The 15,336-nt window shown below is 35.1% G+C and overlaps 1 pseudogene; it reads left to right on the plus strand.

The window, feature by feature from the left end:
- The first annotated feature begins 13,271 nt into the window (after positions 1-13,271).
- On the plus strand, positions 13,272-14,064 carry LOC121461486 (annotated as a pseudogene).
- Positions 14,065-15,336: the final 1,272 nt, after the last annotated feature.

Raw genomic sequence — 15,336 nt, forward strand, 5'->3', positions numbered from 1 at the left:
AGTGGAGACTGGGGACACAGGCAGAACTGGATAGAAAATGGAACACTGGATATAATTAAAATGAATTGTACCCATGAATGAAATCCTCAAAAAAAGGTAAAATTAGTTGTTTTCTGTTAGTATTATAGTTTCATATAACAAAACTATTTGTATTTATGCATTTTTATGTACATGTTATATATTTATATGCACAAAATTCATTTATAAGTAAGTTTGTATATAATAAATATCAATTGTATTTTATTTTGTAGTATATACATTTGACTTCATTCTAGCTACAGATTATCTCCCATATTCTATTCTTTCCTTGGAAAAGTCTTGAATATTTTGGGGAAATCATCTTTCATTAACTTCAGTTAAAAATGAAAAATATTATTAAATACATACCACACATTTTTCTAAACAAAATTGTTTTTCTATCTGTTTATAGGTAGTGTTTTCATTTCAGTATAATTCATTGTATCAGAACTAACTATTATGACTCTGGAAGAATATTGTAGAAAATATACCTTAGAAAATACTAATATTAATCAAAAAATCAGAAAGCAGCATTGCTATATGATTAACATTGCTTTACAAATCTTATCCAAAGCCTTAGAAATAAGTTATTGAAAGAATACAGTCCAAGAGTAAACTAGGTCTTATATCTGGAAATGAGCTACACTTACAGTTTACTTAGTAGGGTCATATCTGTTTCTTAATAGTGTTCCTAGGTGTTTGAAATATTGGTCACTGAAGGGAATATAACTGCTATTTAACATGTATGGGGAACATATGGGGTCATATGTGCATGTGTGTATATATGTATGTATGAAGTATATATGTATGTATTCATACCTCAGCAGTCCTATGGTGGAAATAGGTCTTAATGATCTACAGAAGCATTTGATATTTAGACATCAATGCTATCAATGACTTTTATATAGAAACAATTTCCCCATCTTGGATTTCACATCTTTAAATCTCACTAGGAGGATATTAGGGAAAAAAAATCAGCAACTGAATTTCTTCTAGCTGCTCATTTAGCAGACAGAGTTCAGCAGAATAATGTCTGCAGAAAAACTCTGGTGAAGGTTACAGTCAAAATATTAACGTTTGCTTTCCCTCTCTTCTGTGACATCCTTGGTATACGTGTTAAGTCAGAAATGTAGGTACAATGTGAGCGGCAATAGGCACCACCAGGTGCACTGGAAAGGATGGTGCTCAGGCTGCACTACAGACTAACATGGCTTTGATAAGAATTGCATGAGGCATTAACTCACTATTTTGATGCTTCAATTCTATATTAGACAAATTAAATTAGAATTCAAAGGGATGGAACACAGGTAGATACCTCTTGAAGTATCCCTGATAGACCTTTTTACATATGTGAGACACACTGAGATTGGCAGCCTCAAAAATCCTTGTCTCATGTTCCTCTTTAAATGATTAAAAATTATTAATCAGCTCCTCAAGGATGTTTTCTGAGCCATTCCTGCAAGCTGTCACAATAGAAATCAAAACTTATAAATTTTAACTAGTTATTTAATGATTTATTTAAGTTAACAGGAAAGTCATTATAAACTATTGTAAATCATTTGTTTAGGGTCTGGATAGATGGCTTCCTGGCTAGGAGCATTGTTTCTCTATTAGAGGACCAGGGCTTAGTTCACAGCACCTCCACCAAGCCCTTCACAAATGCTTGGGACTTTGGCTTCTTCTGGACTTCTAGGGCACGTGCACCCATGGAACATATTCTTACACAGACCAACATACATCCACATACATGGCACATTTTTAAAAATGTTTAGAAATTAAAACTATGTTTCCTATGAAGCATATTTATCTTTCCCAGAAACACACAGAGTTTTGTTGTTGTTTGCTCTGTGTGTGTGGTGTATTTGTGAGTATGTATTAAAATAATTTTATATTTTTTGCACATCCCATTGTAATTTTTCTTAATAAAAGATACTTGGACTGCCTGCTTCTCCATTTGCCTTGTTCATACATGTTTTCTTTGTTGAAATTTGGAAAGGTAATTTGCCTAATCACAAATATGCAGGGAAAAAAATCAAGGAGAGTTTTAATAGCATTTTCAGATAATTGAAAGTATCCTTTAATGCTACACCAAAACTTCACAAGTAATATTTACTTAAAGGTTAATTAAATGTGGAATCTGGACCAGTCATTGCACTTAGTGAACCTTGCTCCATTATGAGCATGGGAAATAGGGGATAACTGGGGGCTTGGGAGGCTGAATATGGTGAAGGGACATAATCTGCAGATGCAAATGCCATCCTGAAACTCATTACTCTGTACAACTAGAATATACTAACAGTAAAAATTAAAAACGTTATTAAGAATTCATTGAATTTTTTATTAAGCACGGCTGTGAAACATTATTCAGTGATACCTCAGAAAAACACATATTTATTCAAGTATGCATGACTCCAGGTGTTACTGAATTTTAGGGTGGCACCATATCTGAAAATTTTATGTGTCCCGAAAAATTGTTTCCAAAATTTCTAATTTTCCCTCAGTGTTCAAATATTTGATGCCAGACACCATTATTTCCTATCACTAGATAATTTCAATCATGTTTTCAAAAAGTATCTTCAACTTGAGAGCTGGGGAGCCTGGAAGAGTTTAGGGAGAGGATTGCTTGGAGTAGCTGAAGGGAGGAAGAAGGAGGGAGGAGGGAAATTGATGTAATTCTATTTCAAATAGAAACATGATTAAAATTCTCTCAATAATTGAAAATAGCCTTTGAAGTGTGGAAGTCTGTAATCATAATTTTAAGTCAACATTTTAAGGACAATGTAGAGTCTAGATAGAAACGGAAAAAAAAAAATCAGTGGATGTGCTTTCAAGGCAAGCAGCCACACTGCGACTTTTTGGTGACAACCATGAGTTCCTAAGTGTTTCATTCTGCAGGAACCTTGTATACAAAGCTTTGTAACCATGAGGTGAGGTTTACTAAGTTTAAGCTTTTGCACATTCAAATACCAAGACAGATAGTGACCTTTGGGGTGCCACCATCACAACTCGTATTAAAGATTCACTTGCCTAACAATAGTTCTTCTGCAGCGATATCTATTGGCAGCATTGCAGTTAATAAAATGGATAGGATATCTTATAAGATCAAATACATCTTCGCTCAAATATATCTTCTTTTTTTTTTGTTTTTTAAACTTTTTCAATCCAGCTTGAGCTGGCTTACTTCAGCAGAGAAACCTATTACCATGTTACAGAAAACCTATTAATAGTGGGTAACAACAATGAAATAGTGAATTCTGGACACGTCAGGTCATTTAGTTACATGTATGAATACGAATTCATGGCATTTGTGACAGTTTACAGAAACCCTATACAATTCCAAGCTTGACCAAATCCAAGCATGGAGAGGGGAGGTTGAGTGAAATGTCATCTTGACCCAAGGAGATACTGGCAATCTACAGCAGGTAGGAGAGCAGAAGGGTGAAAGTCTGTTTTATTTTTGCATGTAGACACTGCTGGTATGCATGTAGACAATACTCCAGTGAAAGGTCCCATATCTAAATTATGTGCTCAGTACAAATTAGAATTGATAGATTATATATAGATGATATATAATCTATCATATATGTATGTGTGTATATATGTGTGTGTATATATATATGTGTGTATATATATATGTGTGTGTATATATATGTGTGTGTGCATATATATGTATATATATATATATATATATATATATAACATGAGGACATCAATTTGGGTGGGTAGGTAGGAAGGATTGGATATGAGAGGAGTTCAGAGAGGCTGTGAATATGACAAAATACATGGAAAGAAATCTTAGAGAACTAATATAAAGAAGAAAGAAAGCTTTACACCTTAAGCACCCACTGAATGAACAAATGCAGTTAATTCTCAAACTCAGATTTTGTTAAACCAGAGGAGCAGTTGCCAATAGCTTTTTGTAATTGATGTGTTTTACATAAAAGCAGCATTTCATCTATTCATGGGCTGCTAACAGAAAAGGCATGGCATTTGTGTGGAAAGTACAATTGGCCTGGTAATTTTCCATCCCACCTGGATACTGTTATCATCTGTCAATCAACACCGGGAAACAGAGAAGGGCTGTATCTGCTCGAGTTTAAGTCACAGCCTCGTGGAGCCTCAGCAGCAGTGAGGAAGACAATGTTGGTTAAACTTGTGTCTCCCATCGTTGAACCTTCCAAACAGAAATGATTTTTCTGAGGGTGGGTATCTAGTGCTATTAGAGATAGTTGCACAATCTATTCCATAAATGGTAGAAATCCCATTTGAATTGTAAAGATTTATCTCTATTCTTGCTTCATACAGAAATATAATGCCAATTTAATTACTTAATCATGTCCCAATAACCTTTGTCTGATGTACATATTATTTCTTCATTAACATTAAAAATGAAAAGGTGTGCAGAGCGCTTAATTTATTTAATCTTAATCGGACACTCCACTGTGTTGCTTTTAAAATGGTAAAGTACAAGCTGGGCGGTGGTGGCGCACGCCTTTAATCCCAGCACTTGGGAGGCAGAGGCAGGCGGATCTCTGTGAGTTCGAGACCAGCCTGGTCTACAGAACTAGTTCCAGGACAGGCTCCAAAACCACAGAGAAACCCTGTCTCGAAAAACCAAAAAAAATAAAAAATAAAAAAATAATAAAAATAAAAAATAAATAAATAAATAAATAAAATGGTAAAGTACAACACACAAACACTAAAAGAAACACATTAACACTTTCATCATTTGTTGTGCAAAATAATGCATTTGGAGTTCAGCAAAACATGAATAGACTTTTATGTTGGACCGGAATTGAAATCAAAATAAGACACTCAATTGTCCATTGAAAATCACTGCTTTATAGGTAGAGTTTAGAGCATATAAATATTCTGCAATATCTCCTATTTTATCTATTACAAAAAGGAAAATTCTGCAGCAGCTGAAAATTTTACCTTAAAAATTCTTTATTTATTTTGAAAATATTTTAAATTTAAAACCATTTAATTGTCTGAGAAATGATTTGCATTATGACATTTTAGGTATGTATATCATTATACTATTTACTCCTTCCACAGAGGTATATTTTGCAGAATATATGTTTATTATGATGCTCCCAACAACAACAAAAAATTAACACTCTTTAAGCTCCAAAGGATATTAAATATTATCCCTGGAAACGAGAATGGATATCATGAGGTGCTTGTTCAAGCTCTTTGTTGCACCATTGACAGCTGACTTGTACTTCACTCTTACTCATGGGTTCCCTCAGGCCCTTTGCAAAGTTTTCTACGTGACATTTCCAGCTTCTTTTCAGTTGGCTGGTCACTGAGGCGTTTAACACAGCTCTAATGCTACCTTGCTGAACACAGCCTGTGCCTCTCAGCACTGTTTAGTTTCTCAAAACTGCCCTTTCCCAGTCCTGTGAATAAAATGGATTTTATATTCTCATATGTGTGTGTGTGTGTATGTATGTATATATGTATATATATATATGTATGTATGTATTCTCTGCATGCCTTTTTCCTCTTTCCATGGTCTATATATTTATTTATATTATTTTTATTTAAAAACTCAAAAATTAACATGCACAGTATTAAGTTCTGCGATGGCATTTCCCAACAAAATTTTTGATTTTGATCTCTTCTGTTTTCTTCTTCTTCCCTTTCTTCTGTTTTCTTGAGGCCTCTCGTATACTCCCAACTTCCATATTGTCTTTTCTGCTGTCATGGCACATACATCTTTATTTGTAAACCACTTTTCTCAACATTTTCCCCCTCTTCTGGTGTGGTTTCCTTTCTGCTTCCATACTCATACCCATACTCACCCCAACTTATATACATATGAATAAATATTGAGAAGACACATGCAATTTTCATCTCTCTGTTTTTTCAATATGATTTAGCATATTTTCTAGATCTGTTTGTTTTGCTGAAAATCTGCGAGTTTTCTACACAGCTGAGTAAAGTTCATTTGTATATGTACCACATTTTCATTATCTGTTCATCTATTGACAGGCACCTTGCTATATGAATAACATATTAATGGTCATGCGTCCTTTCTTGTTTCTGAGTTTTTCTTTTTTTTTTCTATTCGTGGACAGTGAGTGAGTGGTTATCAGGGAAAGGCTAGTTAATATGTCTACTTCTTTATAACCATCATGCTTTTCAGCAAACAGTAATTTTGAGCAATTTTCTCCATCAATTAAAAGTAGGTGTTAATTAGTTTCACAGCAGTGTACCCAAGTACCTGGTATAAATAATCTAAAGGAGAAAGGATTCATTTTGGCTCACAGTTCATAGTAACAGACCACCAGGGCATGGGAGGAATTGTGGTTGGGAGTTCCATGCCTGGTGTCATGGCATAGTAATGCTTGCCTACATGTACCTTTTTATGTAGTACATACATGATATATTAATTACATATTACCCTCTGTGGGTTGTGGATATCACCACTGTAACTATCACTTCAGTGGGTTTTTGTTGTTGTTGTTTTTATTTTTTAAGTGCAACATGAATATTCTCATTTAATGGGACAATGACTTAAAAGTCAATGGAATCTCCTCAGGTGAGTCAATTTCAGATTACTGGTAAGTGTATTATACAAAAATCTTCTTGAAACTCACAGTTGTTGATAAAGAATTATGGATCTGTAGTTTTTAACTGCTTAGTTATAAAAACTTAACAAGGATAAAGACAGAAAGTCATTTGCTCAAAAATGACTTTGCTTTCTTCTGCACTCAGGAAGAGATTTCTATCAGATTTTCCATTACTGCTGCTTTTCATTGGGCTCTGTAGAAGAAGGCCTGTGGTTTAGCATTGACACTGTAAGAAGTAGGGCATACGAAGCACCTTGGTATTTTGTTTGTTTGCTTGCTAGTTTGTTTTGTTTTTAATTATTGTTGTTCATTTGTTTTATTTTTATTCCATTTTTATTTTTATTAAAATAGGGATTTCTTTTCCATACAATATATTCCAATTATGGATTTGTTGTCCCCAACCCTCCCAGTTCCTCCCCCGCATCCCTCCTCTGAATCCACACCTTTTCTATCTCCTGTCAGAAAACATAATAATATTAATAATAATAATAATTAGAAGAAGAAGAGATAAAACAATAACAAAGAAACTAGAATAGAATGAAACAAACAGAAAATAAAGAACAAAAAACAAAAAAAAACACAAGAAACACATATAGAGGCTGAGTCACGTGTTCACACACAAAAAGTTTCCCATCATAACACAAAACTGGGAGGCATAAAATACATGCAAAGGACCTGTAAGATTAAAAAAAACTGACAAAATATTATGAGTCAGAGAACCTCCAAAAATGTCTTTGAGTTCATTATGTGTTGCCTGTCTGTTGCTGGACATGGAGAACTTAAGAGTGGTTTGTGTCCCCAGTGAGACTCCATTGAAGAGAACTAATTTTTCATTCACAAGTGGTTATCAGTTGCAGATAGGTGATAATGTCATGATACTCTGTTAGCTTATTAAGATTTTTGACTTGATTTGAATTCCTCGTTTTCTTATATTCATTATAGTGACATGATTATTATCCTTTATTCAGTTAATAAGGTAAAGCATTAATAAAAAACAAATGAGACTTCTGCTCCTGGCATAAGCCTAATGAATTAAGATTTGTTAACATTTTAATATATTCTTGTTCTGCATAGCTAATGCTAAGTTACAGATTTTATTATAATGTCTACAGAAAATATCAGTGGGATTTTTGTTGCTGTTTATTTAAGAGGATTTGCCTTGTTTTGCGTTTCTGATGGATAAGGCAATTAAAAAAAAACTCTTGTTTTCTTCTTCGGGAAGGTTTAAGACACTTTGCTATCAACAAACTCAGTTACTGGGATGCTAACCTTGTGCTGTTAAAATAGTTCTTACATCAGCTTTGCTCTCTGTGCTACTGTAGAATGGGTGAGTTTTCGGAATTTTCCCTGCATGTTACACGTAGTGATCCATATGCTTCTCCCTGGAAGTCTTTGCAATGCAGATTTGGTTATGACATCTCCTCTCTGTGAATTATTGAACAATCTTGTCGCTTTTGGTGTCTGTTGGGGTGGCAATGTTTCGTTAATTTGGAGGAGAGTTTTATTTCTTTTTAGATTTTACTCCAGAAACAGTTTTGGCATTTTGATTTTTATCTGCTGACAGCTTGAGCTGTATTCTGCTCTCAGTTCTCATCAATACTGCAATCATTACCATAATTTTCTTTCCACTCTCTGAATGTTCATCTTTTTCCCCCCATTGCATTTCCGAGTTAGAAGCTTGAACCCCTAGTTTTTAGCTTTCCATCTATTACAATTCTCTTTAAAACTATGGATTTAGTATTCAATTTTCATTTGTTATTTTCACTCTGTCTCCCTAGTTCTGGGACACAAGGAACACACTCCCATTTATAGCTCTATAAATTATTATTTTTAATAATATTAAAAATTTAAAATTATTAATATTAAATGTAGCAAGAAAGTGCAAAGAGAGCAGAGGTGAGAGATTTCATTATAATTTATTCATAACAACAATAGCTTTTGAAATTTGCTCATAAGTTTTCCAAGTCTATTGTATATGTCCGGTCTTTGCTACTATTTAATTCTAAGGCAGCATTCTCTGTTACAATGCCATGTTGCAAATCTACTCTCCCTTACTCCAAAACTATATTTTTGCTAATATATGTTTATTTACAAGCAATATTTTCACATAGATGACAGATGGAAGCTTTGTTAACTGCCCTTTAAGTAAGGAGTACCTAATACCAATATTGGCTTTAATCATTGATACACATTCACTGATGAGTATCAGTGCCAGGGTCTTATTTTTGCTAAGAAAGTGCTCTACCACTGATCCATATACCCAGGCTTATCAACATGTTTAAAAAGTTGAATATTCATCTTCCTTAGAAGGAGTACTGAGTTGAATCACCATGCTATGTATGATGGAAAAAGTTACCTGCCCCATGGCCAAAAAGCAAATATGATAACTTGAGAAGGCCAGAGTCCTATAACCCCTTTAAGGACACAGACTCAATGATTTAGGGCTTCCTGCAAGTCCTCTTTCCCCAAGTAAACCTTCTACTTTCCAGCAGCAGCAGCATCCTTGGAACCTAGCATACTGATAAACGCAAGGCTCTGTGGGGAAATATTCAGTCTCTAATCTGCATAATTTAGTTTGGAGTTAATGTATATGTATATATATTCTTAAATATATATATATATATGTAAATATATTGCTTTAAAGTTTAGTTGGGTTGACTTTACATACAGATATTAACTCAATGGTTCTCAATAGTTACAAAATACTTTAATATGAAAATTTATGAATCCTTAATTTTTACATTTTTATTGTATAAAGCACAAAATTTAGGATTATATTTATGCATCTGACAATATATTTGCTTCTCATCATTCATTTCTTTCTTTCTTAAAAATATCTTTCTATTGTCTACTATAAAACATCTCTATAATGGCAATGCCATAGTGTTTATTTGAAAGCAAACATTCCTATCCATCTTTGTTTTATTTTGTTTTTTTTATTATTATTAATTTATTTATTTATTAAAGATTTCTGCCTCCTCCCCGCCACCGCCTCCCATTTCCCTACCCCTCCCCCGACCAAGTCCCCCTCCTTCATCAGCTTGAAGAGCAATCAGGGTTCCCTGACCTGTGGGAAGTCCAAGGACCACCCACCTCCATCCAGGTCTACTAAGTTGAGCATCCAAACTGCCTAGGCTTCCCCAAGGCCAGTACGTGCAGTAGGATCAAAAACACATTGCCATTGTTCTTGAGTTCTCAGTAGTCCTCATTGTCTGCTATATTCAGGAAGTCCGGTTTTATCCCATGCTTTTTCAGACCCAGGCCAGCTGGCCTTGGTGAGTTCCCGATAGAACATCCCCATTGTCTCAGTGTGTGGGTGCACCCCTCGAGGTCCTGAGTTCCTTGCTCGTGCTCTCTCTCCTTCTGCTCCTGATTTGGACCTTGAGATTTCAGCCCGGTGCTCCAATGTGGGTCTCTGTCCTTTCATCGCCTGATGAAGGTTAATATTCAGGAGGATGCCTATATGTTTGTCTTTGAATTCACCTTCTTATTTAGCTTCTCTAGGATTGCGAATTGTAGGCTCAATGTCCTTTATTTATGGCTAGAAACCAAATATGAGTGAGTACATCCCATGTTCCTCTTTTTGGGTCTGGCTTACCTCACTCAGGATAGTGTTTTCTATTTCCATCCATTTGTATGCAAAATTCAAGAAGTCCTTGTTTTTTACTGCTGAGTAGTACTCTTGTATGTATATATTCCATACTTTCTTCATCCATTCTTCCATTGAAGGACATCTAGGTTGTCTCCAGGTTCTGGCTATTACAAACAATGCTGCTATGAACATAGTTGAGCATATACTTTTGTTGTATGATAAGACCTCTCTTGGGTATATTCCCAAGAGTGGTATTGCTGGGTCCAGGGGTAGGTTAATCCCGAATTTCCTGAGAAACCACCACACTGCTTTCCAGAGTGGTTGCACAAGTTTGCATTCCCACCAGCAATGGATGAGTGTACCCCTTTCTCCACAACCTCTCCAGCAAAGGCTATCATTGGTGTTTTTTATTTTAGCCATTCTGACAGGTGTAAGATGGTATCTTAAAGTTGTCTTGATTTGCATTTCCCTGATCGCTAAGGAAGTTGAGCATGACCTTAAGTGTCTTTTGGCCATTTGAACTTCTTCTGTTGAGAATTCTCTGTTCAGCTCAGTGCCCCATTTTATAATTGGGTTGATTAGCCTTTTACGGTCTAGTTTCTTGAGTTCTTTATATATTTTGGAGATCAGACCTTTGTCAGTTGCGGGGTTGGTGAAGATCTTCTCCCAGTCACTGGGTTGCCTTTTTGTCTTAGTGACAGTGTCCTTTGCTTTACAGAAGCTCTATTCATCTTTGTTTGTAAAATATATTTTTGCTAAGTTTAGAATTCCAAATTGACATGTTTTTCTATCTTTCTTTATACTGTCTTCTGATGTTTATTGCTCTTGAAAATTCAAATCAGTCCCAGTATTTTATTTTTAAGTTTAGTTATACATATGAATTATTTGTTTCCAGAGATTGATTTTATTATGATTTCAGATGTTTTATTAGAACATATCAAAGAATTACAAAAGTATTTGTTTAATTTTTGGTCTGTAGACATTTTTAATATGGACCTTAAATAAAAGGTCTTTCTATTGAGTATATATTTCGCATTGTGCCTGTCTATCTTGGCACTTATCACCAAACTCCCATATTGCTAGGCTGCAAGTCTAAAAATCACTATTTCGTATTTCTGTTGGCCATTTTAGCCTTCACATGTAAGAAAAATAGATGCAGAAAATGTGTGTCTACCTGCATTACATCACGTAGTATACTGTCCTCTGGAACCTTTCATTTGGCTGAAAATTATGGGATTTCTTTATCTATATCATAGTATCACACACACACACACACACACACACACACACACACACATTCTTTATCTACACTGTAGTAATGTGTCCAGTTGTGTTTCCATATCGCTTTCCTTTTGTTCATCCCATGCTAGGCAATCTAGGCTTAGGTCATTTAGAACTTGGCTATTCTCCAAACGTTTACAATTAAACACAGGGTTGCTTCTGTCCCTTTGATATGCTGATTATATTTTTTCACCACTGGTACCCAGGAGTAGAGTGCAGAGGTCATTTCTTTGGTCTGTTTTTCAGCTATGCGGTCTCTGTAGCTTCTGTACCCAGGGTAGAGTTTGTACTGCAGTCAGCAATATGTAAGAGCTCTCCTGTCCAATCATCTGCATTTGTTAATTCTCTCCTTGGCAAGACACACTCTAAATGGGGTGAGAAAATATCTCAGTGCATTTCCCTAATGGACAATGAAACTGACTATATTTTTTTTCCTGTTTGTTCTGCATTCCTGCTGTTTCCTCTGAAAAATGACTATTCACATGTTGGTTCATTTTTAGTTAGATTGGATTAGCTACCTGGCTTTTTTTTCCTTATTGTTAACTTTTTTTAAGTTTCTTATATGTTTTCTATATCAGTCCTTGTCAGATATTTGACCTAATGAGAATGTCTTTGATGCTCTTATGTTCATCTTTTTACTATACTAATCATTTCTTTTTCACTTCTTAAACTTCTTAGTTTGATGTAATCTCGTCAATTAAGTTTTTGTTGCCAGAACTTTAATATTTTCTCCCAAACTTGTTAACTATATGGGCGAAGTATCTTATCTGAATTTTAATGTAGTATTTTCGTGGTTTTCATTAAGTATTGCTCTATTTGCAATGAATTTTGTACCAGGTAAGAAATGTGGTTCAAGTTTCAGCTTTCTTCATGTAGAGAGCTAGTTGTCCTAGCACTATTTATCAATGACAATGAGGATGATGTTTTTATTGCATTTCCTCTGTTATTTTTTAAAAATATATCTGGCATCTTCTTCATAGCCATTAACGTGAAATTCCAATTAATATTAGGAACTACCTTATTTCCTAAGCAGTAATGCATATTTTAAAACAATTTCTATGATGACTTTGTTCTTGAAATATAATCTAGACATATGACCCTAAATTCTAAAATAATTTATAGCAATAAATTATCTTATCTTTTCCATTCTAATCTCAAGAGAACAAGTAAGGTATTTGATCAATCTGTGGAAAGTGATATGTCCAACCTCTGATAGTGAAGCTTGCCTGCTTTGGCCTCTACTTGTGACAGGTTTGTGGACATCACAAAATTTCTGTGGCTATGATTTGATAACATTAATGATAACTTCAATTTACATTGTATCTGAGGAATAAATGAATCCTTGAGATCTAGAAGCTTGTATTCACGTAATACATGAACAATAAATTCAGTTCTATTATTCGTTAAATCTGTACACAAGTGTAAATGTGCATGTGTGTGTATACGCATGTGGGTACCTTCATCTGGAACCTGAAGTGGATCTCAGATGTGCCTGTACTTCTCAATTGCTTCCCACAATGGCTTTTATTTCTTTTTTGTTTAGACATGGTGTGTCACTGAGTCTGTTAACTAGCTGACGTGTGTGTATGAAGATCCTTTTGCCTCCCCCCTTCCAAATACAAAGACTACAGACAGGCCCCCAAAATACCTGGTTATTAAATGAGTTTTGGGGATTTGAACTTGACTTCTCATGGTTGTGCAGAAAGCATATGCCATCTCTGTAACCCATATTTTTTTTTTGAAAGTAATGTCACAATGATTTGGCACATTAATTATTTGATGGCTTAGTGTTATAATTACTCATGGAGTTTACTTTCTTTGTGGCAAAAGATCTTCTGGATCAAGTTGGCAGCCTGGGGCAATTCCAGATCCTTAAGACGATTTTCATTTTGATCGGCAATATCATGGTGACTCCCCATTCTGTACTGGAAAACTTCACGGCAGCTATACCCAGTCATCAATGCTGGGTCCCTATCCTGGACAATGACACTGTCTCTGATAATGGAAGTGGGATCCTGAGCAAAGAAGACCTCCTAAGAGTCTCCATTCCCCTGGACTCCAACCTGAGACCAGACAAGTGTCATTGTTTTGTGCAACCACAGTGGCATCTCCTTCATTAGAATGGCACTGTCTCCAATGTGACAGAGACAGACATAGAGCCCTGTGTGGATGGCTGGGTGTATGACCAAAGCACCTTCCGCACTATTGTGACTGAGTGGCACCTGGTTTGTGAATCTCAGTCACTGGATTCAATAGCTAAATTTTCATTCTTTTTTTTAAAATATTTATTTATTTATTTATTTATTTATTTATTTATTTATTATGTATACAATATTCTGCCTGTGTGTATGCCTGCCGGCCAGAAGAGGGCGCCAGACCTCATTACAGATGGTTGTGAGCCAATATGTGGTTGCCGGGAATTGAACTCAGGACCTTTGGAAGAGCAGGCAATGCTCTTAACCACTAAGTCATCTTTTCAGCCCTAAATTTTCATTCTTGAGTGGTATATTATTAAGAAATATTCTATATGGCTGCTTAACAGACAGGCTTTGCCCACATTTACAGCTGCTTGCATATATGCATTATAGGCTATGATCCCTATATATGGGAGAAGGTGCAGTTTGTTCTTTCTGGGATTGGGTGATCTCACTTAATATTACACTTTTTGGATCCACCCTTTTCTGGCAAATCTCATGATTTCTTTACAGCTGAACAGTATCCATTGTTTGCAGGTATCGCATTTCATTATTGATTCATCTGTTGATAGACAACTAGGCTGGTTCTTTGTCCTTGCTATCACAACTATTGCAACAATAAAATGAAGAGCAGTGTCTTTTTGGCACAGTATGGAGTCCTTTGGGTATATACCCAAGAGTTACATGATTGGGTCATATGGTAATTTTAATTCTAATTTTTTGAAGAAACTTGCCACCTACCAGCAGTGGATAAATGTTCCTCTCTCCCCACATCATCTTCAACATTTGTTTTCAGGTTTCCTGATGATAACCATTCTGCCTAGGGCATCCCTGCTCACAGTGAACAAAATCTGAAAGGTCCCTCTTAGTACTATCAGACCAGATAGTAATTTTTCAAGTAGGAATGCTGGAGGCACAGAATTCTGGAGCAGGTTTGTTAGCTGCTCTTCATGGAACAGTGCTGTGTAAATACCAAACAATTTTGATTGGAAGCAATATTCACTAATACGTCTCAAGTCTTGTGGTACATTCCTTGCTTTTTTGTTAATTACTAGGAGTATTTACAAAAATGTAAATTTGAGGTTCAGCATTACAAGTTGTACTTTCTTTTTCAATGAAGACTCATTAAAATATTTATTCACCGTAAAAGATTTTTATTTTCTATGCATTGGTTTTTCTCTGCATGTATGTCTATATGAGAGTGTCAGATTCCTTGCAATTGGTGTTCGAGAAAGTTACGAACTGGCATGTGAGTGCTAGGGCATGAACCCACATCCTCTCCTCTGGAAGAACAGTCAGTGTTCTCATCCCCTGAGCCTTTGTAATTACTATTTTTATTGTGAAAAAATCCCTTCGCAAATATAGAAAAATGTATCTGCATGTTGGTTATAAAAACACCAACTTATGGGTAAAAGAAATGCAAATTTCTGAACTCTAAAACATAAATGTTACTGTTTTGTATTTTAATAATTATCATATGTACTCTTGAACGTGGTGTATACTTGAATAATGATAAATATTTTTATTTTGAAGCTCATATAACCAAGTAAGAATTCTATATAGCCTTATTTAGCACCTTTTTAATTTGTCAAATAAAAGTCATTATAGCCCTCTTATCTCTGATAATGAAGCATTCTTTTTGATTCTGAACAGAGAAAATTTTTACATATTT

Source organism: Microtus oregoni, unplaced genomic scaffold (genome assembly GCF_018167655.1).
Source record: "Microtus oregoni isolate MIOR12 unplaced genomic scaffold, Mior012 000022F_ref0000154, whole genome shotgun sequence".
In the NCBI taxonomy this organism is placed as follows: Eukaryota; Metazoa; Chordata; class Mammalia; order Rodentia; family Cricetidae; genus Microtus; species Microtus oregoni.